The sequence below is a fragment of the Delphinus delphis genome, chromosome 1, assembly GCF_949987515.2.
Source record: "Delphinus delphis chromosome 1, mDelDel1.2, whole genome shotgun sequence".
Taxonomy (NCBI): Eukaryota; Metazoa; Chordata; class Mammalia; order Artiodactyla; family Delphinidae; genus Delphinus; species Delphinus delphis.
The window spans coordinates 101,010,860-101,038,477 of record NC_082683.1 but is presented as its reverse complement, the minus strand read 5'-3'; the positions used below and the strand labels follow the sequence as shown (position 1 = coordinate 101,038,477).

General features: G+C 39.3%; 1 long non-coding RNA gene across 1 annotated transcript; it reads right to left on the bottom strand.

Annotated features, from left to right (window-relative positions):
• Nucleotides 1–46: 46 nt before the first annotated feature.
• Nucleotides 47–27,618, bottom strand: LOC132422183 (uncharacterized). Its single transcript, XR_009518826.1, has 3 exons — nucleotides 27,607–27,618; nucleotides 9,208–9,274; nucleotides 47–118 (listed from the first exon to the last, which is right to left on the bottom strand). It is a non-coding gene; the product is annotated as an uncharacterized lncRNA (long non-coding RNA).

Sequence of the window (27,618 nt, the reverse complement as noted above, 5' to 3'; positions counted from 1 at the left end):
CTCCCGTGCTGCAGTGAAAACTCCAAAGCTTTCTGTCGAGATGGTGAAATCATACGAGGGCAGAGCCCTTGTCAGCCTAGGTCCTGAGTGCCCAGGTTGAGCTGAGTCCCCCATCAACCTACAGGGTTAAAGCATGAACAAGAAATAAACCTTTGTTTTATGAACCTTTCAGCCACTAAGATTTGGTAATACTATAGAAACACACACATACACTCAACACACACACATACACTCACACTCACACACACACACAATTTAGCTTGTCTTGATAAATACGAATATACTGCCATGCCTCAGTTACAATAACCAGGCTCTTGTCTTCTTGCAAAAGCCTTCTTATATTCCAGTTTTGTTCACTGCATTTACTAGCTATGCAAACTCAAACAAATCGCCTACCACTCTGAGTCTCAGTTTCTTAATTTATGAGTGTGGAAGTAGAGCTTAAGTTAAATTTTATTCAACAAACCCTTACAGAGAGTAAGCGCCAGGCACCGTGCTGGGTGCTAGTTGATATGGAAAGCCTTTTCTACATCTGGGTCTGGGTCTGTCCTGACCCACTGTCTAGGACCATCGTCCAGAGCTCACTGCTGGGAGCAAACCTGGGGTCAAGCCCTGGCTCTGCCACTTACTAGAGTGCCCGTGATTACACAGAGTGAGACTGTGGGTGAGTTATGACTCAATCCCTCTGTCTCCATGTCATCATTTAGTAAAGCAAGAACATTTATTCCTACCTACCAGGTCTGTGGGGAGGGGCAAATAAAGTGTGTGTATATAACTCCAAGGATGGATCCACTGGTGATAGAAACATATCTGGTATTAGTCATGGTGTCACCTCTTACTTGCTGTGTGACCTTGAGCATGTTACTTAGACATTTTATGCCTCAACTCCTCCATCCAGAAAGAGAGAATAGTAATGGTACCTCTGCCTCCATTGGGTTTTAGTGAGAACTATTGAATTCTTGACACATGGTAGCACTCAACAAATGTTCATTACTCCAAAGAAAGACACTTTACACATACCAGGCTGTTTATATGTTTTTATGTGTGTGTGATATATACTCTCAAATTTTACAATTATTGATTCAATGGCTATTTCTCCCACCTTGAAGATAGGGACTGGGTGTTTTTCCTCTTCACATCTCCAGTGCCTGGAGAGCAGACTGGTTGAATAACTGTTTGCGGGATGAACTGAATGAATTTATCACATTTTTCTATTATCTTCTTTCTATCTTCCTGAAGAAAACTCAATCTCTTGGCCTTAGAAAGTCACAGGCTTTTCTGGGGAGTGTCTAGTTGTCAAAGAAGCCGCTTCTCACAAATGTTCAATCTGACCTGACAAATGGAGAGAAGGGCTTGGGGCCGGGTGGGAAGGCGTGTGTAAGCTCACCAAATTGCCTCAGTCTCTGGGTCATGTTTTTCTGCAGTCTGAGAGGTTTTGTTTTTTATTTAAAGAAACAAAACAGTTTCCAAGGAAAACTCATTTTGTTATGGTTCAAAACCATTTCATTTGTGATATTATTTCCTCTGCTGAGCTTTCAACTTTCTAAATCCCTCTGAGGCTGGAACAGCTCCAGGGCTGTGAGTGCTCTTGAGGCGGGGGTGGGGGAACGGAGGATGGGGAACGAATCCCTCCTTTGCAGAGCCCACCACTGGCTGCAGAGCCTGGAGATGCAGCTCAGAGAAATAAATCACTATCCTCCAGGTTTCCATTCAGATCCATTCAGCAGCACCCTTGAAAGTGGACCCTTCCATGGCTTTTTAATCATGGAACTTTCCCTGGAGAAAGCGTCGGGTCTGTGGCCAGACACAGCGCAGCTGAGGTCATCAGGGCTGGTGAGGGGAGTGTCTCTGGATGGTTTTGTGGCCAACAGTTGGGGTTGCTTTATCACATCTGAGGGAAACATCAGTGGAATCCCACATAGTGACTATCTGTCCTCACAATTCATGATCACAGAGCACTCCTGATTTTCCTCCAACCCCTCTAATGTGTTGTGCAACTTGAGAGTGGCCAAAGAAAAGATCTTCCTTCATGTGGTGGCTCTGCCCTCGTAACATGTTTAAAGCTGTTCTGCGAGTGACCTGGAGGCTTTTGAGGCTTTTCTTGAGCAAGGAGGAAAATTCAGCCTGGGTCATGGAATTCATGGACGTAAATTCTCCCAAGTAAGAGCCGTCCCTCTCTCCTCTGCACCAGCACAGTGAGGGGCAGGACTGATGGGCCAATGTTTCCCTTACAGCTTGAGAGGTGGTTCAGACCAAGGACAGGATGCTACACTGAGATCAATTTTGGATCAATATAAGGCTGAACTTTCTAGCATAATTTAAAAAAACAACAAAAGAAAAACTGCCTTGAATGGTGTGAGTCTACTGTCACTGGAATTGTTTAAACAGACTAAACACCAGGCAGAAAAGTCATAGAAGAGATTCAAACAAATGAATGTTAACATTAGGTGACCTTAGTCATCCCTTTCAATCCAAAGGTGCTGTGATTGGATTAAAACGTGTTCATTTAACAAACAGTAAGAGCCTGGTATGTGTGCTATGCTCCTTGAGGTCCCAAGAGACATGTAGGAACCAGTGAAGACTCAGTCCTTGTGCTTAGCCTTACTCAGGAAACAAGACACCTGTGTCAGTTAGGATCACCTAGTTACATTAATTCTAGAAACTTAAATCAATCAGTGCTTAAATTCTCATATATGGTACATGTCTTTCATAAGTCATGGAGGTGGGACTCTGCTCCACATCATCTTCAGGGATCCAGGCTGACAGAGGGTTGACTCTGTGAACTGTCACAGGTCACTGCAACAGTAGGAGAAGAAGAGAGTCATGCACTGACTCTTCAGCTTCTGCCTGCTTGTGACACTTGTCAATTCTGCTTTGGATTGGCTAAAGCACGTCACATGGTGTGACTAACAAGAGGTAGGTTAGGTACAATCCTACTGGGCCCACGAGGAGAACCAGAAATACTGACGAGCAGGACTAATGTCTATCATATCACAAAAGCATGCAACAACTGGACAACAATATAAAACAGTATGTAATGAAGACTAAATGAAGATAGTGCTAGATGAAAGATTAATGAATGAATGAATGAGAAATCCATGTCAGTTGGATAATAAGAGAAGATTCTGTGGCAGAAGTAGGACATGAACACAGCATTAAAAGTGAAGAAGTAAGTAAGTATGAGGTAAAGAGAGGAAAACAGCACCTCCAGAAGAGGTGAGAACAGCAGAGAAAATTGGGAAGGGAAGAAAAATTGTCTAAAGCAGCCCTGGAGAATAGTGGAAGATGAAGTTCATGGAGGATTTTGACTGTGGGCTGAGTTTGGAACTAATTTTGATAAGATAATCAACAGGGAATCACTGAATTTCAGTTTAATTATACATGGCATACTTTTGGAGCACCTACTACTGTAATATTGCAGGAGGCATAAATACTAGTAAAATATTTCCTGTCTTCTAGGAGCTGACAAAACCTTAGGAAATAAAAGTTACCCTGTAATACAGGCAGAATCTGTGGTTTCATAGCAGAAACAGAAAGACAAAGTGTAAAGATGGGAAACACACTGTAAATGTAGGTGGAGGTGGCAAGGGAAGAAAGGGAGACAGGTGGCCTGATGTCCTCAGGAGATTAGGGGAATGGCCACACCCTGCAGTGCATCTGTGCTTCCCCAGCCACACCAGGCCCAGTGCAAGAATGAACTGGTATTTCCCACCAAATTCTTCTCAGTTATTTCATGACATCACCAAAGGGGAGTTTACCTGTTCTCTCAAACACAGTCTACCTCAGGCAGGGCCACAGCTCCTTTCCTGCATTAGCTGTTTACAGTGAATGAATTCCAGGGGTTGGCTGACCTGGCATAATGATAGTAATAATAATAACAACAACAACATCCAACATTTACAGAAGACTAACAAAATGGATCAGTCAGGCCCGTTATTGCCTTTACTCCTTATAACACCAGATGAGAAACCTGAGGTTCAAATATTATGCATCTTCTCCAAGATCACCCGGCTGGGTAAATGTCAGAGCCAAGATTCAAATCCAGATCTTTCATACTCTATAGTATTGTCTTGAGACTAAGGACTACCTCTTATACACCTTTGTAGACCTCATCAGCACAATGCCTGGCACAGAAAAGAAATCAGTGTTTACTGAAAGGGTTAAAGGAATACAAAATCAGACAGTTGAAGTCAGATTCCTGTAGTGGCAAATACATTTTCTTTTTAAGAACAAGGAATGCATGTTAATGAATCAGGAGAAGGGAGGTAGTGAGAAGGGCTCTAAGAAATGTTGACAGTAGGCAGTGGAGGCCAGAAAGAAGAGGTGGGATTGCTGGGACCAGTAGTAAGCAGCATCTTGTATTTTTATAGCCTTTACCATTTCTAAATTGCATCCATTAAATTCCTTCAATCTACTTTATAAATGAGACAACTAAGACTCAAAGGGTCTCAGATAAGGATTATTCACCCCAAAGTCCTCTTTTCACTTTGATAATCAATTCTCATTGTGCAGACAGATGGCTGGGAGCAAATAAATTAAGGTAGCAGGTATATAGTTCATTAACTTAAAGGAAAAAGTCATGGGGGAAGGAAGCAGATAATTTGGGCTCCCTGTTAAAGACTAGATGAGATGCTTGTGCATACTCAGCAGTCAGGGGGACAGTGTCCTCCAGAATACAGACCAGCAGGCTCTAAGAGAACGACGTGTGTCCAGCCTGAAACCAGGGACTATGGTCCCAACACTTTCTGAAGAAATGAAAGTCATGAGGGGAAAAATCCTGACAGAGGAGGGACAATGGCTGCATAATGTTGCAATCTTTAACAAAATGTAATGGTTATCCATCCAAACCCAACCACCTTTCTGCAACCCCCGTCCTTTAAGCAAGGGACACAGCAGGGAAGACTTCAGGGATAAGAGGGTGAGCCTTATGTCCAATTTCCCCCCCTTTACATAATTTTCCCTATGTCGAAAGCAGTGTCATTAGTGAGGTTCATGAGAATTGGGCAAATAATGGCATAATCCCTTCACATGGGCAATTATTACTGGAAAAAGAAGAGACACATTCTTCATAAACAGTGTTTATCACTTCCTATCATTTTTCCCCCTCTTTTTGGTCCTTGTACCAGAAGTTGAAAAAGTAAAGACACTTTTAAGGTTCCCTTTGGAACACCTGACAAGCAAAGCAGTCCTGGAGCATTCCTTTTGTCCTGTGGCTGGAAAACGGGGTGCCTTGGTTAATTCTTTACATCTAGCATATTGGAATTTGTGTTCACAAATCTGTCTCCTCAACAGTAATAAGAGTGCTCTTGTAATCAGGTAGTACACACTTAGCAGATGTTAGGTCAAAGAAGACAGAGATTCAAAAATGAATCTTGGGGCTTCCCTGGTGGCGCAGTGGTTAAGAGTCCGCCTGCCGATGCAGGGGACACGGGTTCGTGCCCCGGTCCGGGAAGATCCCACATGCCGCGGAGCGGCTGGGCCCGTGAGCCATGGCCACTGGGCCTGCGCGTCTGGAGCCTGTGCTCTGCAACAGGAGAGGCCACAACAGTGAGAGGCCCGTGTACCACAAAAAAAAAAAAAAAAAAAAGAATCCTGAATGACAATATATAACCACCCATCTGACGAGCATAAATTAACCAGGGTTACCAAATGCAGTTGTCTTAACTAGTCTTACTTTCCATTCCTGCTCAACGCCAAGTGGAAGATACACACGTTCTGCTGCCCACAAGTTCATACCAGTTCCTCCATGATACTCCCTTCTAATTTGCCTCCTGAAGAACAGAGGCCAAGTAGAGCAGTTGTGTTAGCTATGGCACTTTGAGATTTATGTAACAGACTTTGGAACCAACCCTCTGTAACTGTGTTTCCTAAGAAGATACCAAATATGAGTTGTTCTACCAAAAAAAAAAAAAAATTGCATTGCACTGGCATGTGCGCTAGTGAGCATGTCTTACCTCCATCCTGGCCATGGCCAGAACTGCTCATCTGTTAATTGCTTTACAATTACCACCAACCATTACAATTTACCACCAAGAGGTGGGTAAAACTATTTCCCAATTTGGATTTTAAGCTTCCTGAAGACCTGGGCCCCGTTTTTCGGTTTAGCTACATTATCACTCAGGACCAGGGACACAGAAGCCTTAGTAAATCCACCCAGAAATGAGAGAAGGCAGGAGAAAATCCTCCATGGTGGATACAAAGGGTTTCTGGGGGCCATTCCTTCTTTGCTGTAGAATCGGTCCTCTGTGGCCCCAAATTTTAATATCACAGAAGTTCAGATCATCTTCAAGAAGAAGTTATGTTCAGGACATGGAGATACAACTGTTCTTTATACAAACATGGACTGTTTTAAAATATTCAATTCAGATGGATTGCTACAGTACTTAAAAAACGGTTCTTCAATTTCAAAAGCAGCTTCAGACAGCCTGTTTAGATTTCCAAAACATGTGTGCCTATAACACTTGGAAACACACTCCAGAGCATGGAAGCCTCTCCAAGAGGTCTGCTGACAAGCTACTCAGAAAACAACGAAGGAGAAGAATAAAACACTCTCCAAACAAGTACTCCCTTTCTACAAAATGCACATTTGCCTCACTTCTATTTTATTTTTCTCAAAAATGGTTTTATCTCCAAGGCATACTCCCTGCTGTGAAAAGAGACGGGCTCCCGGCAGGCGGGCTGGGGATGTGAAGGTGGGCAGTGGCCTCTTTCATGGCCGTCTTTGCAGGAACCCACAGGCCAGCTCCCACGTGTCCCCATGCATTTCCCTCCAGACAGAAACTCATAAAATGTTTTCCTTCATAGAAAATTCTCCCCAACCCACCAGACCCTGTTCTCAGAATGGCCAACCTCAGAGTCGGCAGGGACCTTAGAGGCCACCTAGCGGGACATTCCTCCCTGTGCAGGAATTTCCTCGCTCACTAGGCCCTCTAGGTCAGGGGGTCGGGGTGAGGGAGCCGTCTCCCCTCTGTGGAGGGGGGAGTCTTCCAATGACAGGTGCTTGCCAACTCAAGGGGCAGTCCAGGCCTCTTATTTATTAATTCTCCACCATATCCCACCCCAGACTGCTTCCCTGTAACTCAAACCATCAGACCTGTGAAGCCTTAAAGGATACATCAAATCCCTCTTTTCCATGGCAGACATTCAAATATGTTAAGACGGTTGTCAGGCCTCCTCCTAGTCTTCCTTTCTTTGGGCTAAATAGTCCCGATTTCCTGAAACTGGCCTGTACCCGATGGGATTGGGGAGCTCTTCCCCATTCAAGCAGCCCCACTGGACATGTTCCTGCTTGAAGATGTCTTGCAGTCAGGCAGGGAGCTCTCAGATAGGAATAAAATCCTCTGATGTGGTCTGTGGAGTATGGATGGCACTGGAACCATTACCTCTCTTATCCTTTGTTCTTTAAAAAAAATGAGACAATCGTAGCATTCTATGGTTTAATCTGTGTGTGTGTGTGTGTGTGTGTTTGCATTAACTGGCTTTTAAGTCACTTTCACCTCATCCTGGACTTCATTGATTTTTTTGAAGTATAGACCTGATCTTGACCTTTACCTCTGAAGTTTTTATCTTCACGGTTTAAAGACTTCATTTAGCCTCTTGAAATCTTCTTGAATCTTGACTTTGTCATCTAACATATCATCTGTTTCTCCCAGCTATAGGAGGAAACTGACTTTTGTATGTTAATCAGAGCCCAGATTAAAAAAAAAAAAAAAGTATGTAGAGCCCAGGACAGAATATACAACAGTTATCCACATTTATTGAGTGTTTACCATGTGCCAGGCTCTGTTCTAAACACTTCTCATGAGTTAACACATAACATCTTCATAGCAATCTAATAAGTATGATTAGTATCCCCACTTTACTGATGACAAACTGAGGCACAGAGAGGTTAAGTAACTTGCCCAAGGTCACTCAGCTAATAAATGGCAGAGGCAGGATTTGAGGCCAGGTACTGTGGCTTCAGAGCCTGTCGTCTTATCCACTGCTCTGTATTGCCCCAGCTAGAAGACATTAAGAGACTTCCCTCCACTTTGGCATCATTAGTCCAACAATCAATGTGCTTTGGAAATAACTGGGTTAACAACTCATACTCAGACATTTGTGCTCTCATTTAACCTCTTCCCACCCTTTCTTTTCATACAAATATTATAAGGAACTTTGTCAAATGCTTTCTGAAATCAAAATGCACTGCGTCTACAGAATTCTCTTGATCTGTAAGTTCTATAAACCCATCAAAAATGATTTAGTTCGGGATGACTTGTTCTTAAAGAATTTATGTCTGCTCTTGTGCTTGCCTGCTCTCCCTCTGGACCTTTAAGCCAGTCTGGCTCCCCTTACACCACTTACCCCCAGCTATTCCTGGTTCTCACAGAAGGCTCTTCTAGCCTAGTCCAGTCCAGTCTCGCTCCAAAACCCCTCCACTGTCTAGTCTAATCCCATCTTTCATCCTTTCTTCTAACTTAGTGTATCTTCAGGTGTGTTTAACGGAATACTCCTTCTGCCAGATAATAGTTTTTTGGTTTTTGTTTTTGAGTGGTTCTTGAGTTTAAAAAAAATTAAACTAATTCATTTACTGTGGAGCTCTTAATACACTAATGCACATTGTGAAACTCTAGTTAGAGTGATAGTCTATGTAGAATTTCAGATTGGTTGCCCATGGAATCTGTGCTGCACACACAAAGAACAAAAAAGGATATTGGGGCATATTATATAATAGGGTATATTTGGGCACCAATAACTGTTTCCTTGTCTAAATGCTCATACATCACCTGTTTGTTAATGCATTCTAGAATTCTGCCAAGGACACAGAGAAATCTAACCAGTTGGTCAGTGCCAGAATCTATCTTTTTCTATTTTTTAAAAGATATTTATATGTCTCTGTTTTAGTGTGATTCTATATGCATTCTAGGATGAATGTTCTCTGGGCTTGGAAATTTGAACTGAAAGTAACTACTTCTTCTTACCTAAATTGGGTCTCAATTTCCCGTGAACTGTATCTATACTTACCTTTGTAGATTGATCATTTTTTCTTGCTCCTATCCCACCTTCGAGCCTTACTCAAATGCCACATTCTTAAGGAAACAAAGCCTTTGCTGACCACCTTATTTTAAATTCCAACACCCTCCCAATACTCTCTACTCCCCCTTTCCCGCATTACCTTTCTCAGTAGATCTCAATGCCTTCAAATGTAGTCTATAATTTACTTACTTGCTTGGTTTTATGGCCAGGTCTCTACAAGGAGATACTGCTGTATCTCCAGCACCCGTAATAATACCTAGCACAGAGAATATTCCCGATACATATTTGTTGAATGAACAGAATAGGCAGAAGTAGCAATCGCTCAAAAAACATATATTAGGTGCTTTCCATGTGGCAGGCACTGTGTTAGTGACATTCAACTTAAGTACTTTACATGAAACCTCAGTGAAGGACTCTCATTACACTCTCACTGTTTTCTTTGCTTTTCCTTTCACAGCACTTACCACATTTTGTAATTATATATGTATTTGTATAATTATTTAATTTTGTCTTCCCTATTAATCCATAAGGACAAATACCTAGTCTACTTTGTCACTTTTCCTGCCAGTGCCTGGCCCAGAGTAGGAACTTAATAATGAATGAATGAATGAATGCTCATTTCTTCTCCGAGGCTTTGACCTCAAACCCCAGTGTAGAACCCCAGGGCATCAGGTTGGACCATGTGATTCTTTTGCCAGGGCTAAAGGCAACCTGGAGCCTTGGGCCTTTTTTTTTTCTTTCTTTTTTTGGCTACACCACGCGGCATGTGGGATCTTAGTCCCCGGACCAGGAATCAAACCTGCGCCCCGTGCAGTGGTAGGTGTGGAGTCTTAACCACTGGACTGCCAGTGAAGCCCTGAGCCTTGGGCCTTTTTATCTTTATGCAAACTGAATCATAACATTTGTACTCTTTCATGACTTTTTAACTCAACATGAAATTTATTTAGTGCATATAGTTGTGGTTCATTCATTTTTACTTTGGTATAGTATTTCATTACATGAATGTACTACAATGTATTCATCCATTCTAGTGTTGATGAACTTTGCATTGTTTCCAGTTTTTGCTGTGGCAAATAAGGTTACAATCATAATCTCATTCATGGTCCCTGGGGCACCTGTGCAAGTTCTCTAGGAAATATTATATATTGGTGTGAAATTCCTACATCACAGGATATTCACATCTTTATACCAAGGAATGCCAAAGAGTTTCCCAAGGAAGTTGCATCAATTTATACTCCTACTAGCAGTGTCTGAGTGTTACCATTGTTCCACATCCTCAACAATACTTAGTATTGTAAGATTTGTTAATTTTATAAATCTGGGCAATATGAATTGCTGCCTAATTGTGATATTCCTTATGAAGTTGAGCATCTTTGCACATCCGTTAACTAGTGTTGTTTCTTTAATGTGAAATGCTTGTTCGTGTCTTTTGTCCATTTTTTCTAATATTTTGTTTACCTTTTTTATTAATTCATAGGTATTTGTGATAGAAACTAGATACTAATTCTTTATTGGTTGATAAGTTGCAACTATTTTCTAACAATTTATGGCTTATTTTTTACTTTCTTTTGAAAGAAAAAGTTCTTAGTTATAATGCAGTCAAATTGATCAATCTAATTTTTATAAGGTTTGCCCCTTTGAATCTCTTTTAAGAAATCCTTTGCTACTCCCAAAGTCAAAAGACATTTTTCTATATTTTTCCCTAAAAATTGTACAGTTTCTCCCTGAAGTCCTGCATTTGTGTATATAAGATCCAATTATTTTTCCACATAGATAACAGTTGTCTCAGTGATATCTCTTAAATGGTTCATTTAATTCATTGATCTTCAATGCCAGCTTTTCATATAATTTTTTGTTTTTTAATCAGAAACATATGAGTTTGCCTCTGGGCTCTCTATTCTGTTCTGTTCAGGCTATTTTCCTATCCCTTTACCCAAACTGCTCTGTCTTAATAGCTTGTCTCATAGCTTGAAATAAGACTTGGTCTGGTAGAACAAGTCCTCCTACCTTGCCATTTTTCTTCAGGAATGTATTTGCTATTTATGACCTTTAGTTCATCTGCATTAATTTTAGAAATAGCTATTCAAATTCCTCGAAACCCCTGTTTATAATTTTATTACAACTACATTGAATCTGTGGACTGACTTTTAGGAAAATTAACAACTTTATAACGTTGAGTCTTCTTGTCTGTGACCATGATATGTCTCATGTCAAATAAATATGGACATTTATTTAGGTCTTTCTCAATGTATTTCAATAAATTTTTATACATCTCTACATAAAGATCTTGTATATCTTTTATTAAATCTCTTCCTAGGGGCTGAACATTTTTTGGTGTATGTGGGAAGGGTAATATTATAAATTCTTTTTTGTGGGGAAGAAGGAGAAACTCCTTTCCTGCTCTGAGGATTTCCTTCCATGAGGAGGGAACTTCACCTGTGAAATAATCCTAGCCTGCCTCCACCCCTCACTCACGCTGGCCCTGAGAGAGAAGCAACATAATCTGATTAATGGTTTGGAAGGATAAACTTAGCTTTTTTTGCCCAGCCCCTTCTTCTCTTCCTCTTGTGAGCTGCTCTACCTATGAGAACATGTGGTCTTGATTAACCTAAGGCATGCATAAAGCTTAACAGAAATAACTTGTCCCCTAGAGAAGAGGCCTTTGGAGTTCCTATGCTATAAGTGACTCATTGGATAAGGCTGTCTAATTCTGGAATTCAGGATTATGAATCTCTCCATATACACAGATATAAGCCATATTTTCCACAATCAACGTTTTTGACAATAGTGTTTCAGCATTTATGTGCCTACTCTTTTTGCCTGGTTCAGAACTCAGGTTGCAAAGAAAGGTGCTATTAATTGGTCTCCCTTAAACTTCAATATGAATGCATTTTCTACCTGGACATTGCCATTGTATAGACACAACAGACATTTACATATTTGGCAAACTTCATAAATTTTTATTAATTTTCCTGCAGATTATATATTTTAGTTTTCTATTTGAGAACATTATCACCTGAAAATAGTTTCACATATTCCTTTCCATAAGTTTCTTTATAATTCTTGTCTTATTTACTGGCTAGGCCCTCTGGTAAAATATTGAACAGAAGTGATGACACAGGAAACTTTAGAGGACCTACCTATAAAATTGTCTGAATGTAGTGTTTTCTTTTTAGGAAAATCCATTAAAACTTAATTCCTTAGATCATTTCTATGAACATTCATATTTTCTAGGATCAGTTTTGGTAAATTTTCACAACGTTGAATCCAGGACTTTTTCCCACTCACAGAAGTTTTCAAATTTTTTTAGCATAGACTCTACTACAAAGCTATAGTAGTCAAGACAATATGGTACTGGCACAAAAATAGAAATATAGATCAATGGAACAGGATAGAAAGCCCAGAGGTAAACCCATGCACATATGGTCACCTTATTTTGGATAAAGGAGTCAAAAATATACAATGGAGAAAAGACAGCCTCTTCAATAAGTGGTGCTGGGAAAACTGGACAGCTACACGTAAAACAATGAAATTAGAACACTCCCTAACACCATACACAAAAATAAACTCAAAATTGATTAAAGACCTAAATATAAGGCCAGACACTCTAAAACACTTAGAGGAAAACATAGGCAGAACACTCTATGACATAAATCACAGCAAGATCCTTTTTGACCCACCTCCTAGAGAAGTGGAAATAAAACCAAAAATAAACAAATGGGACCTAATGAAACTTCAAAGCTTTTGCACAGCAAAGGAAACCATAAACAAGACGAAAAGACAACCTTCAGAATGGGAGAAAATATTTGCAAATGAAGCAACTGACAAAGGATGAATCTCCAAAATTTACAAGCAGCTCATGCAGCTCAATATCAAAAACAAACAACCTGGGGCTTCTCTGGTGGTGCAGTGGTTGCGAGTCCGCCTGCTGATGCAGGGGACACAGGTTCATGCCCCGGTCCGGGAAGATCCCACATTCTGCGGAGTAGCTGGGCCCGTGAGCCATGGCCGCTGAGCCTGTGCGTCCAGAGCCTGTACTCCACAACAGGAGAGGCCACAGCAGTGAGAGGCCTGTGTACCGCAAACAAACAAGCAAACAAACAAAAAACCAACCCAATCCAAAAATGGGCAGAAGACCGAGACATTTCTCCAAAGAAGATATACAGATTGCCAACAAACATATGAAAGAGTGCTCAACATCACTAATCATTAGAAAAATGCAAATCAAAACTACAGTGAGGTTTTACCTCATACCAGTCAGAATGGCCATAATCAAAAGATCTACAAACAGTAAATGCTGGAGAGGGTGTGGAGAAAAGGGAACCCTCTTGCACTGTTGGTGGGAATGTAAATTGATACAGCCACTATGGAGAAGAGTACGGAGGTTCCTTAACAAACTAAAAATAGAACTACCACACAACCCAGCAATCCTACTACTGGGCATATACCCTGAAAAAAAACATAATTCAAAAAGAGTCAAGTACCACAATGTTCATTGCAGCTCTATTTACAATAGCCAGGACATGGAAGCAACCTAAGTGTCCATCAACAGATGAATGAATAAAGAAGATGTGGCACATACATACAATGGAATATTACTCAGCCATCAAAAGAAACGAAACTGAGTTATTTGTAGTGAGGTGGATGGACCTAGAGTCTGTCATACAGAGTGAAGTAAGTCAGAAAGACAAAAACAAATACCGTATGCTGACACATATATATGGAATGTAAAAAAAAAAAGTTCTGAAGAACCTAGAGGCAGGTCAGGAACAAATACGCAGATGTAGAGAATGGCCTTAAGGACACAGGGAGGGGGAAGGGTAAGCTGAGACCAAGTGAGAGAGTGACATGGACTTATATATACTACCAAATGTAAAATAGCTAGCTAGTGGGAAGCAGCTGCATAACACAGGAAGAGCAGCTCGGTGCTTTGTGACCACCTAAAGGGGTGGGATAGGGAGGGTGGGAGGGAGACCCACGAGGGAGGAGATATGGGGATATATGTATATGTATAGCTGATTCACTTTGTTATAAAGCAGAAACTAACACACCATTGTAAAGCAATTATACTCCAATAAGGATGTTAAAAAAAATTTTATTAGCATAAAGTCTTTCATTATATTCTCTTACCTTTTATGTTATTATTTACATACATCATCTCTCCTTTTCTCTTGATCAATCTTGTCAGAGATTTTTTAATTTTATAATTCTTTCCAGTGACTAAGCTTAGGCTTTATTGGTTTACTATCTTAGTTTCCAATTGCATTAATTTCAGTTCCAATCTTCACTATATATGTGTGTGTGTGTGTGTATATATATATATATATATATATATATATATACATATACAAATATAAAATTGTATATATATATACAAATATATATGTATATATATATACTATATATATATATATATAGTATATATATATATATATATATATATACACAAATATATATAAATTGTTTTTCCCCTCAAGGATACAAAGGGTAATAGAATTACAACATCCCATTACTACTCATTTGCTTTATCTCATATTTCATACATACTTGCCTCAGGATAATACTACTACTACTACTACTACCACCAATTATGATTTTAAAATATATTTGCATATGCTATCATCATTCAAACTGAATTTTTTAGGGTCATCCTAAGTATCGACTGTCAAAGGCTATAGCCATTATGTATGATGTACCACCCAGATCCCCCTTCAAGGAAGGACTTGCTGCTCAGCTGCAGGGAGTTGGATTGTAGACAGCCTACAGCTGGATCTACCTCAGCTGCAGAGAGCTGCCTTCCTGAAATTATGCCCTTCCTAATGCAGGCTTGACCACATGATTAAGCGAGGTAGGGTACAAAGGCCTGGTCTCTTTAGCCTAATGGCAGACACTCTGAAGGTCAATACTAGCTCCAGAGTTTCCTACCAAGTTGAGCAAGGCTCTGTTGGGCTTGCATGATAGACTTCTTCCTCTGCCCAATTCTGCTTTCTCCCCCTTCCTTTCACAGGTGTTGATTCCTAACAAACACCTTGTACCCCAATCTCTATCTCAATGTCTACTTACGCTTCTGAAGAACCCAACCTACAACAGTTAGTATCAGAAATGATCAGAGAAAACAGATAATAAGATGGTATCTTGAAGCTGAATCACTCACTGCTTGTCTGGCAATGAAGATCCCATCACTGATGGTAGGTTTTATACCAACAGTCCCTGGCACAGCTAATAATCCATTTGTTAAAATTTTCAGTTGTGATGAATTGGGAAAATGTACTGAGGAAAAGGAATGTGCTAGCAGGCTAATAATGTATCAGTTGTTTGAGACGTATGGAGAAAATAGTAGCTATAAGATTACAGGATTAGATAGCTGTTGCTAAGCAGCATGAATTTATCTATAGAAGATAAGGAACAGGGTAACAAACACTTGAGAGTCAGTTGTAAAAGCCAGAGGGCCTCTTTGGATGCTTACAAAGAAGCTCTCATCTCTTCTTATCACTTAATAGTCAGAGCTGCTGAATTTCAAAGATAGTTAAATGCACAGCCAGGTAGGCCTGTTATGACAAAATTAGGGCCTTGTTTAGGAAAATCTGGGACTTGAAACATGGGATAGGGACATCTGAGTCACTGGGCCTAAAGATTTTGACTATTAAGACTCCTCTGAAGCTTCTGAGCTTGCAGATGTAGCCCACTCCTTCTTATTAAGAGTCAGCATGGTCCCCTTACCTTCCTCCGCCCCCTCTTGTTGGAAGAGGGTACAGAGCTCTTATCTGTGCAAAGTAACATGTGTCTCTCTCAGTAGCCACCCCATCTCCTCTTCTAGCCATTCACTATTCCTAGAACTAGGGTCAAGCTGCAGCAAAACCCAGCAGGGTGTGTGCTAGGCCTAGTAAGGGAAGAAGTGGAGCTTCAAGACCTAGCCAGCGTATTCCAGAAGAAGCTTGCTTGGGACTGGCTTCTAAGTGTGACTGAATATAGTCTAGAATAAGTCTAGAATATAAAATTGTATAGGAAAAGATTCATTGACTTGCAAGCATTCTACTGAGACACAGGACTTAATATACTGACAAGGACCTAAGGAAATGGTCCACACTCCTTACTAGAAGGGCTTCCAGAAGCATTGAAAAAGCAATAGCTCACACGAAGCAGAGTTGAAATCTAGACTTGCCATGACAGATGGCAGATGAAGAAATTAAAAATCTCAAGAAATCAGGCATGGTGGCATGGATATACTGTGTACAATGAGAAGACCTGCTAGATGATTATGTTCCATTGGAACATAATTTACACACTATTGACAAAGGCCATAGGGGACACACTGGTGAAATAGGCACCAGCATAGCCATAAAGTTCACTGGAGGTTCTCCTCTGTAGGCCAGGGCTGACAGCAAAAGAAGTTGTTATACAACTTAGCTTGCTGATGGCAATGGAGATGATAGGACCCTGATGTAATAGAGGCCAGGTGGCAGCACTTCTGATAATGTCTCTCTAATCATTTAGATTTTTCTCTAGAAGACTCTTCAGGACGCGTTCATGAGGACAATATTCTCTGAGTTCTTGTATGTGTTTATAACAGTTTTTGATATTTTTACTAGAAAGACAGTTTTCCTGGATATAAAATGCTTCCTTCATATTTTCTTTAATATAAAATTAAATGGTACCTAAAATGTTATTCTTTCAGCATAAAGCTTTGCTGTCAAAAAGTCTGATGATACCTCTAATTTTCTTTATAAATCATAGCCTTTTTTGTCCGGATGCCTAAAATATTTTTCTTTAAAGTCCAATAATTGTATTTGTACATGTCTCAGTGTTGGTTATTCTGGGTCAATTTTCTCAATTACACAGTTTACTCTTCTCATATCTACAATTTTTTTCAAAAAAGTTTTCTTGATTTACAGTTTTTATAATAGTATTTGTTTGTGTCCTTGCTTTGGGTTTCTTCTTAAGGGACTGCTATTATTCATATGTTTTATCTTCTTTGTCTAGTTTCAATATTTGTCACTTCATCTGAAATTTTTTCCTCTATTTTTGAAGATTTTAATTTTTAGACAATTTCAAACTTATAAAAAGTTGTGTGTACTATGCAAAGATTTTTTTTTCCTGAGCAATTTGGAAATAAGTTGCCAGCCTGATGCTCCCAGCATGCCTAAATTCATTAATCTGTATTTCCTTTTAAAAATAACATTCTTCTATATAACCACAGTACAACCATCAAAATCAGAAAATTAACATTTATACATTAGCTCATTTTGAAATAGTAGATTGTAGTTTTGGTTTTATTTCACACTCTAGTGTGCATTCAGTGCCTACAGGTTTGTTATTCTGTTCTATATTCTATTTTTTCATACAATAACGTCCTGTGAGTTTTGACCTTGTTACTTTCTTGTTGCTCACTTTTATGGTATGGAATTAAACCTCAATGCATTTCTGTTGTTCAGTTTCAGAAGAAGATGTGGTTCAGGGTAGATTTTTTAATTTCACAGAGCTTCCTCTTCTACTATTTTCCATGTTGTGTTAAAAAAAAATATGGTTAATTGCTCTAAGAGATTTCCTGGATCCACTTGTCTCCTCTACCCTTATCTGAGCCTTCTCTTTCCTTTGTCTCCATTGCCTTTCTCCTGCTCAATTTTGATTCTACTCCCAGCAGTTCCTCCTGAGTGTGGGGCCTGCCTTAGAAGGAAGTCTTGGCAGGTCTGTTTTGAAAGTTCTGCTCCAGCTCCTTCAGACCTTAGCAGGGACGTCTTGAGCTCATTTCTTCTTTTCAGACAGCCACTGATACCATGCTTATCTTGTGGCTGGAGTGGTGGTACTTGTAACTGTACTTCAGGATTCGAGGAAATATTGTTTAGTTTGGTTGCAAATGTTATCCCTGGGCTCTTGGTTTTACTGTCCAGTTTCTCTCTCTGCTCCTTTATGTAGGTATTAAGAAAGATACTAAAACTATGCAGCCATTACTTCCCACAAATCCCCTCCATCCACACATTTTAATGTGTATTATTTCAATATTATTCAGTTCTAAGTAACTTTTAATTTCCTCTTTATCTTTGATCCATGGGTCTTCTTTCCCCAAACAAATAATATTCGTTACTGATTTCTGATTTTGTACTCAGATTGTATTCTCTAGGATGCTGATCCTTTTAACATTTTTAAGACTTGCTTTATGTGATCAAACTTTCAAATGTTTCATGTGTGTTTAAAGTAAACACTCGGCAGTTCTTAGGTGTACTGTTAATTGTTATGCAAATATTTCATATCCTTACTAATTTTTGTTGGTTTGACTATCAATTACTGAAAAAATATGTATTAAAATTCCCCATTATGATAGTAATTAGACAGATGATAGATGACAAAGATATATGACAGAGAGACAGTTATATAGTTATGTATAGTTATTATATGTATACTAATCTAGTATTGTTTTACCTCCCTGGTAAACTGAACCATTTATAAATTATGACAATATCTTTACCTTGAGCAATGTTTTATCCTTTAAATCTATATTATTTTACTTATCCCCTCTTTCCTTTTTTGGTATTTACCTGTTGTATCTTTCTTTACTCTCTTGTTTTTAACTTTGCTGTGTCCTTAAATTTTGATGTATCTATTGTAAACAGTATATAACTAACTGGATTTTGCTTTTGTTTTTATTTCCTGAAACCTAACCTTTGACTTTTCACTGGGAAATTTAGTCCATTGATATTTATTGTGAATAATAAAATATTTTTATTCATCTAATTTAAAATCATTACAATTTTTATTCTTTTGTTGGTTACCCTAGAAATTTCAACATGCACAATATAGCTTTTAAAAAGTCTAAAGTTAAGCAGTATTCCTTCCATCCTCCTGAATACAGAACTTAGAACACTGTAATGCTAATCACAAACCCCTCTCCCCATTTACATGTGGTTTTCCCCATGGTTTTAGTTTTATCTTTTTTTAATCCTCAAGATTAGACATTATTATAATTGTTTTATTTAGTTGATGGTTATTTATATTTTCCCACATTTGTCATTTTCTTTGTTCACCATTTCTTCTTGCATCTCAGAGCTTGTTTTTTCATTTATTTTCTTTCTACCTTAAGTATACTCTTTAGAGTTCTTTTAATAACAATTTAGTAGTAAACTCTCAGTTTTTGTGAAACTGTTTAGTCTCATTTTTGACAGATAATTTTGCTAGGGATGGAATTCTAGATTTATAATTAGAAGATATATTTCCATTGTTTTCTCATTGTCATTGCTCCTGTTTAAAAGTCTACTTAAGAACTGCATTCTTTTGCAGACTATTGATCTATCTTTTGGCTGCTTTTATGATCTTCATTTTGTTATTCAACAGTTGACTACTATGTATCTAGGTGTGGATTTCTTTCTATTCATCCTACATGAACTTCCTGAATATAAGAACTGATATATTTTATCAGTGATGGACAATTCTCAGTCATTATCTCTTTGAATATTGCTCCTTACCCTCACCCATTCTCTAATCTTTCCTTGAGGAACTCTGATTAGGATAATGGCATACCTTCTCATGCTAACCTCCATAATTCCCAATACCTGCCCCCCTCCCTTTTATTTTCTCTCGGCTCTCTGTGCATCATTCTGGGTAAGGTCTTCAGTTTATCCTTCAATTCACTAATTTTCTCTTTAGGTGATTCTAAACTGTTCTTTAACTTCTTTAATCCACACATTGAATTTCTAATCTGAACTTGAAATTCTATTTGGTTCCTTTTCAATTCTTTTCAGTCACTCTTTATAATCTTCTTCCTTTTTGTAACATTTTAAATGCCCTCTTTTTTCTTTAAGCTTATTAAAAATAGTTTACATTCTATTTTTGACAATGCCAGTATATTCAAGCTTTGTCCTCTGTTTTGCGGTCCTTGTGTCTTCTGATTCTACCACATGGTGGTTTCTTTGTGTGTGTGTGTGTATTTATAAGTTCATATTCCTTGGAATTTATCTATAGTAATTTTTGAGTTTGAAATTTGAAAAATATTCCCACAGAGGTGATTTTCATTTGATTCTTTCAGGGACCTGGGCGGACCACTAATCTTGAGACCTCTTTAGAATAAGTATTTGGCTTGGAGGTTGGTTTTCCAATCTTAGAGTTGTTGTGAATTTTGGTCCCAGATACATGGGAAGGTAAGCTTGGGATAGGAATTTTTGCAGAAGATGTTTGCCTTATTTTCCTCCCCTCAGAATCAAAGCTAAGACATTAAGGTATCCCCAATATTTACCTCTGTGGCATTGTTTTTTCCCCCTAATTTATCACTAAGGATGTTGTCCTTCAGTGATGTTGCTTTGCACAGGAGTCTCAGATCTGACTTGCCTCCTACCTTACATAGGCTCTGTATTCTGCCCAGTTAAAATCTAAGCTCTAGAAAACTAGGGATCCACATATGCCTGTGTACAAATGCTGTCCAGAACTTTCCTGTCATTTCTAGGTTTTGAATATTTCTTTTACTCTCCCACAAACTCAGCAAAGCATTTAAATAAATTATTCAGCAACTTTAGATGTTCTAAACTTGGAGAGTTTCTCCAATCTCTGCCATCTCATGAGAAACAGAAGTCCTCTTTCTTGAATTTCCACAATTATGTTAAATTTTCTTTGTTCTATAGTATTTTTTAGAAAGTTTCCATGGACAATTTTTCTCTTCACCCATTCTCATATAAGGCAGGATCTACATATTCTGAATCTTTGCAAACAACAGGGTGTATGAATTGTCTTTGGCTGTACTCTAACTCCTAGGCTAATGGATGGCTCCTCTCCTCAGGTTATAGCTTAAGGAGAGGTTGATATTCACAGTTCAAGTTGCTACATTTTTTTCCTTTCACTCAAATATCCTGTTTTCCACATTTTTGGTAAGTTGGTAAATGTTTCAAAAGGAGGCTAGGACCCTCATAACTGGCCTCCCTAGTTTGCTGAAAGATTTCAAACATATGGGATCAGATTTGAGAGTAGTGACTGCTTCACCCTGGTCTCTTATAATAATGCATACCAGTTGATGGGGGAAAGAATCAATTCAACTGTCCAAGCTAAGTCTGCGGTCTTGGGAAAATAATCATATAGTACAACCTCCTTCTCCCTCTGCCCTCAGTCCCTGGTCTACTTCTCTCAACATGGAGCCCAGTGTTCAAAACTTCCTTTGCCTTAGGTTTCCTCCCAATGACTATACCTCCCCCTTCCCCTATTGTCCAAGTCCTTCAATTTCTTAGAAGTTTTTCACAACTGCAGAAGTCTCTTGTACAATTGCTGGTTTATGGGACAAGGCAACAGAGAAGCTCTTGAAGACTAGGCATTCTGGACATTGGGTGGGTCAGGATTCCTTTTGCTGTCAGAATTAAGTCCAGTCAGCTCTTCCTCAATCTTCTGAGACAATAAGGCAAATCAAAAATTTCTCATGTGCATTTCAAAATGTTTCTACTATTCAGTGACTGAGTGTATTGCCTTCAGGCCAAAGCAATAATTCCTGCATCAGTCCACCTGGGTAAATAGCATCATAGGCGTCCAGAAACCTCATACTGATTAGTACTGTCTGCCAAGCATATGCATTTTAAGAGCCCCACTCAGATTATTAACAAATGAACTTTCCCTTACTAATTAAATGACTATGGAAGCGGCCAGGCAAGGGAGCTCTCAATATTTTAGGCTAAATGACAGAACTGTTGAACAATTTTAGTTTAGCAAAGTTACTCAGGGATGACTGTATAGGTGCCAGTTTTAGAAAAGTCTTCAGTGTTGGGCTAAAGTGCTCTGTCATTGGACCTGCTTATTCAAACTTTTGGATGATACAAAGCTAGAAAGAACCTCTAATTTGTAGACTGACAAATTAAGATTCAGTGAAGAAACAAGAACAGTGGCCTGAAACAAACATAAGGGGGAGAGAGAGATTTTTAACTAATAATAAAATTATATGCATTTAGATTAAAATATTTAATTGCTTAATATAATAGTCTAATCCAGGAAAGACCCAATTTGGCAGTGATGCTGAGCAGGGCCCTGTGGGGCTCCCGGGCACAGAGGCCTTTTTGTCCCCCATTTCTTGTAGGCAAGACTTCAGCCTCCATGACCTTCCCTGAGTTCCAAAGGGGAGATTTGAACAGTTGTTAATCAAGGGAAGAGCAGCCACAAAACCACCTGAGGCCAGATTAAAGGGACCAGAGAAGCTCATCAAGATTAGGAGACCCTGGGCTTCCCTGGTGGTGCAGTGGTTAAGAATCTGCCTGCCCTGAATGCAGGGGACACGGGTTCGAGCCCTGGGCTGGGAAGATCCCACATGCCACGGAGCAACGAAGCCCGTGTGCCACAACTACTGAGCCTGCACTCTAGAGCCCACGAGCCACAACTACTGAAGGCCGCATGACACAACTACTTAAGCCCGTGCGCTTAGAGCCTGTGCCCTGAAACAAGAGAAGCCACCGCAATGAGAAGCCCATGAAGCCCGTGCACCACAATGAAGAGTAGCCCCTGCTCACCACAACTAGAGAAAACTCGCATGCAGCAATGAAGACCTGATGCAGCCAAAAATAAATAAATAAATAAATAAGTATTTTTTAAAAGGACATCCTGACCACCTGAGACCCTACACACACCCTAATCTTGTCGACAACCCCAGCCTTTTGAAACTTTGCAGAAGAAGAATGCAAGACCTTACTGCCTTGATCCTTATCACATAACTCTGACAACTGAGTCCTGACTATATAACCTCTCCCTATTCCCCAAGGAAGAGGGCACAGTTCTTGAGGCGCTAGCCTGCTGTGTTCTCCCTTTGCCTGGCAAAGAAATAAAGCCACTCTCTTTCTCCTCCATAACTCTCTCTGTGTATTTCTGTTTGGCATTGGTGTACAGAGAGCCAAGATTCTGGCAACAGTAGCAGTTTCTGCGGAAAAGTCTTGAGGTTTTAATTTATCAGACACTAAATATTAAGCAATTATGCAACCTGATTTTTAAAAAAACTGTAGTGCTATCAGCCTAGATCCAGACCAAAGGAGATTTTAACCTTCTGGCCTCCACACTATTAGAACCCTCCTATGGTAGTATTCAGGTAACACATTTGGGGAACACTGGAAAATGTGCATATCTTTAGAGAAGAGCAACCTGGATTGTAAAGGATTTAGAAACAGTTACAGGAGAAACAGTTAAACCATGTTTAGAGACTGGAAAAGAGAAGATCTCTCTCTTTAAATATTTAAAGTGATGACAAATGAAAGAAGGAGAGGATTTACTCCTGTTTGCTCTATTTCACAAAACTCAGGCCAATGAAACAAAGTTTTGGGGAGTTAGACTTACTTCAACTTGTAAAAGAATGTCTAATCAATTTCAGATGCATCACAATGGAATGGGCTACCTCAATAAAATAGTGAGCTCTTTATCATTAGAATTATTCAATTCATCCAGAGTCTGGATGAATCTTCTTGAATAATTTGGGGGCGTGAGAGTTGGACAAAGTGACTTCCAATCTTAAGAACGTATGTTTTTAAAATTAGTTCCTATTAAGATTTTAATGACTAATATGTACAGTATGATACCATATGACAAAAACAATGACTAATGGCACCACACCAAGCATTATCACAATCATTATCACAAGGTATAATGAGAGATAAAATTTTTGTCTGGGGTAGGGCAAGGAGGGTCTTAGTGCTTTTTCACCTAGGCAGTATCATCATTATATAAGACTGACTTCAGTTACATGCTTGACTGCATCAGTATCTTTGTAAGATATTGGAGAGAGGAAGCAAAGGAAGGGAGGAAATTTTATCCTATGAAGCGTAATCATCAACCTTCACATATATTATTTCAATTAGTCCCTCTGACAACCAAGGGCAGTAGAAAGTATTACACCCATTTTACAAGGAAAGATACTGACACTTAGAGAAGGTAAGAGACCAGGGCTCCACAGCTAGTAAATCAGGATTACAACATAGTGACAAAGATAGAAAAGAAGATAAATGGGCTTTCTTTTTATGGAATCCCAGATCTCTGAGAAGGAAAAAGCTTTAGAGGTTCTTGATTCCAACCACCCAGCAGCTACATGAAATCCTTCTTAGCCTTGAGAAATTAGGTATGTGCACTTGGTCTGAAGGTCAACCTATTAAGAGAAGAATGAAGTTGACTTAAACCCAGTGATTCTAACAGCTCTGCCCTCATCAACCCCCTCCACCTAGTTTAGATCAGCCTCCTCCTTCTGTGGACACCCAGTACAGATTAATGGGTGCCTAGCTCTGGGGGCAGAGACTCCAACAGACTGTGCCCTTGGTAATCTGGTGTTCACCAATGGCTTCTGGAACCTGATGGGGCCCCAGGCCAAATCCTAGTCCTTTCCAGTCCAGACACCCAGGAAGCTCTCTCAGTTCCAAACCGCTCCACAGGCCTGCACCCCAGGGAGAAGGGATCAATAGGAAAGAATGTATTCCTAACATCCCTGTCATCGATTCCATTCCTTTCTCTGAATTTCCTGATTGGGCTGTGGATGCTTCAAAACTGCCTTAGAAAGAAGGCCCTAAGATGCAATGCTTTCTGCCCCATAACTTCCTCTCATTCCTGCAGCAGTCCTGGGAGCAGTCCAGCCATGGAGCCAGTGCAAGCAAGAAACTCGTGGCCTCCTGGTGTGATTCACTGGCCTCTCATTTCCCAGCTAGTGACACATCCTGGCTCAAAAATCAATTTTTAATCTTCATCGAATCTTTGGAGAAGAGCCCAGAAGAACTGAGTGGCATGAGAAAGACAAAAAAAATAAAAGGGGAAGGAGAATGAGAGCTATCTGCTCTCCAGTATCCTTCAGGGCAGAGGTCAAGAGCAGGTTGTACTAGTTCTCTAAATTCTAAAACAAGAAGTTCTGAGAGGTCTCCCATGACTGTGCTAGTGCAGCTTTCCTGGCTCCTATCATGCTGTGCATTCTCTATGAAGAATACAAAGTTGTGTAAGGTAGTCTCCCTGTCCATAAGGCTCAAACGTCAGGGTAGAGCCTTCTTGAATCCTCCAGACCACGATGGCATCTTTCACCATCATCCCATAGCACCCAACCTCTTCCCATCGAGTTTCACACTGTAAATGGGTCTCTACTTGTGTCCCTCACTACACTAGAAGTTCATGAACTCCAAGAACCAGATTTTAATCATCTTTATAGCCACAGGGCAGCTAGTACAGTGCCTGCCACACAATAAATGCTAAATGTGAATTGAATGCAGTTTTATTGGAGAGATAAAAGATACGTAGGGATAAATGAAAAGTGCATGCCAGGAAGTATAAATGTGGCATAAAGGGGCAGAACCCCAGGTGATGAATCAGCTCACTTGGCTCTGATCCCAGCTCAGCCATTAACAGCTGTATAAACTTGGACAGGCTGCTTCCTCTGTTTGGAACCTGCCAATACAGGCATCCAAGGTTCCATGTTTGCCAAATTAAGGAGCTGGTAAAAGATTTCTGGACGTTCTTCCAGAAAGAGGTTCAGAGGTGATGAATCCCTAAGGGATGGGCAGCAAAGGTCTATGTGAACTCATTGTGTTCTGGGAGCCCAAACCTGAACTTCTCCCTCTGGAGGTAAGGCTATCCCCTCAGCCTCAGACTATGTCTTCTAGTTCCTTTGCCATGAGGAACTGATGGGCCTCTGGTGGAGAAAACCTGAACAAAGATTTGCCTCAATGTACTTCTCTCTATACCACACCCTGACATCTTGTTTAAGCAAGAAAGCAGTTTTCTGTTCTCTAAATTCCTGAATATACTTTTCCTGCCATTTTTGAAAATTAGGGCTGGCAATTCTATACCTTAAGCCAATTGTAAGCGGAGAATTGTAGAAGAATTCTCCACAGTTAATGTAAACCCCTGCAACTAGTCAAAGGAAGTAACCAGTGTATACATATTGTCCTGAATCAATCTGACACCCAAAAGAGAAGAGACAGAGGCCCCAAACTGGAATCCACCAGAAAAATACTTTTTAATGACTCCTGGCTCAGGATTTCACTAGTATTCTACAGAGCACAGGGGTTTTGTTTGTTTGTTTGTTTTTGTAGTAAATGACAGAACCAGAAACATATTGCTCTTTTTTTTTTAACTTAACATGTATGTATTTTGTGGTACACAACATGTACACTCACCATGTTCTTAAATTAACTGCTTAATAAATTCGACATTGTTCATTCTATAGTATAAGTTCAGCTCCTATCAACTCATCTTCTTGTAGCTTTTATTAAAGTCAACATAAAAGAGTTTGGGGAGATGTTGTTAAGAAACATCTGAAATTGAACCCACTGACATTTGCAGTGAAAACTGGAATGTCAAGAGAAGGAAGCTCAGCAAAACTGCCACTCTTAAATAATTCTTACCTAGGTGAGCCACATATGACATTAGATAGGATATTGAAACTTTTTAAAATGCATTTTGCACCAGGATGGCATTTACAATATAATTGGAAAAGAATGAATTATTGTTACATAAAATGCTAAATGATAATAAAAGCTAAAAATAATATTTAAGGTATCATGAAACAATATTTGATTTATTGCTAAGTGAATATTATTGCCGTAGGATATCAGAAAAGGAATAAAGAAATCAAAAAAGAATTAAATAAATGGAGGGATGTCCAATGTTCATGGATAGAAAGACAATATCGTCAATATGTTAGTTCTTCCCAATTTGATCTATAGATTCAATGCAATCCCAAGCGAAATCCCAGCAAGTTATTTTATGGATACCAACAAATTTATTCTAAAGCTTATATGGAGAGGCAAAAGACCCAGATTAGCCAATACAATATTGAGAAGAACAACTACCCCAACTTCAGAATTTACAGTAAAGTTACAGTATTCAAAACAGTATGGTATTGGTGAAAGGATAAACAAATAGATACAGAGAACCCAGAAACAGACCGACATAAATATAGTCAACTGATCTTTGACAAAGGAGCAAAGATAATACAATGAAGTGAAAATAGTCTCTTCAACAAATGGTGCTGGAACAACTGGACATCCACTTGCAAAAATTGAACATAAATACAGATCTTACACCTTTCACAAAAATTAATTCAAATGGATCATAGACCTTAATGTAAAACACAAAACTATGAAACTCCTAGAAGATAACATAGGAGAAAACCTAGATGACCTTGGCTATGGTGACAACTTAGATACAACACCAAAGACACAATAAAATTAAAAAGTTATGCTTTGCAAAAGACAATATCAACAGAATGATAAGACTAGCCATGGACTGGGAGAAAATATTTACAAAAGACACATCTGATAAAGAACTGTTATCTAAAATATACCAAAAAACTCTTAACATTCGACAATAAGAAAACAACTTGATTAAAAAGTGGGCCAAACACCTTAACAGATACCTCACCAAAGAAGATATACAGATGAAAAAGAAGCATATGAAAAAATGTTCCACATTCATATGTCATCAAAGAAATTCAAGTTAAAACAACAATGAGATACCAGTATGCACCGGTATTAGAATGGCCAAAATCCAGGACACTAACAATACCAAATGCTGGTGAGGATGTGGAGCAACAGGAATTGCTGGTGAGAATGCAACATGGTATATAGCTACTTTGTAAGACTATTTGGTGGTTTCTTACAAAAGTAAACATACTCTTACCATACAATCCAG